The 2500-nt window shown below is 37.9% G+C and overlaps 1 protein-coding gene across 2 annotated transcripts in view; it reads right to left on the bottom strand.

Moving 5' to 3' along the window:
- The window catches only part of LOC115358974 (receptor-type tyrosine-protein phosphatase gamma-like), a 528184-nt gene that overhangs the window by 145234 nt on the left and 380450 nt on the right, over nucleotides 1–2500 (bottom strand). The gene's annotated exons all lie outside the window — the stretch shown is intronic.

The following is a 2500-nucleotide window of genomic DNA, read 5'->3' as shown; positions in this document are numbered from 1 at the left end:
GACTGAAAAGGGTGTGTTGCATTTTGGTGTTGAGTATGAAGTGAGTGAGTGGCTGGATTAGTTGTATTGGGCGGTGACAAAATGTGCTTTTGCTGCATGTTTGAAATGTTTTGTCATGGTAAGAGCCTTTTGCAAACAAAATGTGTTATTTTGGGAAGAGCACCTCTCATTAGGCCTATGGATTCACTGTTTTGATACCAACGTTTCTGAGTTGAGGAGGTAAAGCAATTGAAAAAAACTGCAATGAGGTTCATCTTTCTTTTTGTGTCACGAGTTGGAAAAAAAAAATCTGAAAAGGCCCAGGATCTCTCAGAGGTTCCCCCGTCTGGGTCCAGGCTTTGAAAATCAGGACGAAAATCAAACAAGGTTCCATCACTGTCGCGTTCTCAGTTAATAAGAGGCTCCAGGTTTGTCGAGCGGCATTGATTTCCGCTGTGCAAAGCTCGTGTTTAAATGTTTAAGTGCAAACCCGTGAGGAGACTGCAGCAGGTCCGGCAGCACACACTGTAAAGGCTCCTTCCGAAAAAAAAAAAAAAAAAAAAAAAACAGCTTCTGCTCGCGCGGCTTTTAATGTGAAAGGAACTCGCCGCCTCATCACTTGAACGTTTAAGAGAGCGACTGAATCCTGACTCATTCAGCAAAAAAAAAAAAAAAAAACCTGTACTCATGTCTAGGTGCTTTTTCTCCCTCCGTTTACAACCACATCTTTTTCTAATTTTCTGTTACTGCAAAATGTGTGTGTTTTTTTTATTGTTTTTGTTTTTCAGCAAAAGCCCCTCGAGGGACAGGTGCTGCAAATTAGCATCTTCTACAAACACTATGAGACTTGCACTGGATCGCTGTTTTTTTTTTTTTTTTTTTTTTTTGTTTCAGTTTGTGTCTGTACATGATATCAGTCCCTGTCAAATAGCCCATAAATAAGATGTTATGATTAATTTACAGATAAACAGAAAACTGTGTTGCGGCTGTGCGGCGCAGCGGCGGGACGTTTTTGTATGCAGATCATGGAAAAGTCAGTGATTAGGCTGAATGTTAATCATGCTGAACGTGTTCACTGGAGTTTTACATCAGAGCTGTGCTGAGAAAAAAAAAACAACAACAACAAATAACAGCAACAGATATTGCTAAATAATGGTAATGATGCACAGTTACAGTTTTTGGTTGTGATTGGTTGTGAGTGCAGGCATGAATGAAGGCAGAGATTGTTTTTTTTTTGTCAGTGATGATGATGATGATGATAGTTTATTTCAGTCTCAGTTACAATCACACTGCAAAAACTCAAAATCTTACCAAGATTATTTGTCTTATTTCAAGTCAAAAATGTCTTATTTCTAGTCAAAATATCTCATTACACTTAAAATAAGACATGATCACCTCAGAAGTAACTTGTCTTTAGACAATTGTCTCTTGTTTCAAGTGAAAATTTGCTTGTTTCATTGGCAAAATTTGTTTCTTGTTTCTAGCTAATTTTCACTTATTTCAAGTGAATTTTCACTTTTTCCACTGGCAAATTTTGCCAATGAAACAAGCAAATTTTCACTTGTTTCAAGTGAATTTTCACTTGAAACAAGTGAAAATTGTCTAAAAACTATTTACTTCTGAGGTGATCATGTCTTATTTTAAGTGTAATTAGATATTTTGACTAGAAATAAGACATTTTTGACTTGAAATAAGACGAATAATCTTGGTAAGATTTTGCGTTTTTGCAGTGCAATTGGCATTTTCAAAGATTAATAAATATATTGCTAAAATATACTGATTCTCAGATGAACAAAATTATGTGTATGTCCTTGCTCAGCTGCAAATCGCCTGGATCAACCTGCAGGAGCCGTTCAGGAGGCAAACGGTAAATAATACAAGCCTATTTAATTCTAATCAGCCAGGCCTAATTCACTTCATTTTTCTTAATTTTTTCCCAAATATGACATTATGGCATATTAGCGCATTGGTGTGCATGTATGTGCCTGCCACGTTTTCACAAGATGGAATCGGCCGTGCGTGGAAACTGTAACCGAGCAGTTTGTCACAGCATGAACTGAGAGTAAATTGGACTTTTGAGCCGCCATGTGACGGACAGATACGGTCACATTAAACAGCCGTGGACGTGTTTTCAGCTGATATATGAAACATATTTGGACATATTCAGATTTCACAAAGCGATGCTTGTGGCTGCTGTGGACGATATTCACATTAAACTCACAGGTTTCCCATGTTTGTCATCACATCAGCAGCTACGCAGAATCTAAATGTTTGCTGTGAGTTGTTTGGGGGAGGGCTGAGATAACTCTGCAGCAGCTTACTGTGTGTGTGTGTGTGTGTGTGTGTGTGTTTAATGGCTGCACAAACCAACATGAGAGCAAATAATAACCAAATTTTTTATAATTTTGGACGAGCCGTTCCATTAAACCTGAACCCAAACTGTAAGCCTGTAAATTAGACCTTCTTTTCAGGTAATGTTCCTCATCTTTTCTGTTATTGTGAGGACATTTGGCGCTTATAA

Source organism: Myripristis murdjan, chromosome 5 (assembly GCF_902150065.1).
Source record: "Myripristis murdjan chromosome 5, fMyrMur1.1, whole genome shotgun sequence".
Lineage (NCBI taxonomy): Eukaryota > Metazoa > Chordata > Actinopteri > Holocentriformes > Holocentridae > Myripristis > Myripristis murdjan.
The sequence above is the reverse complement of the archived record's forward strand: the minus strand, read 5'-3'. Positions and strand labels throughout refer to the sequence as shown.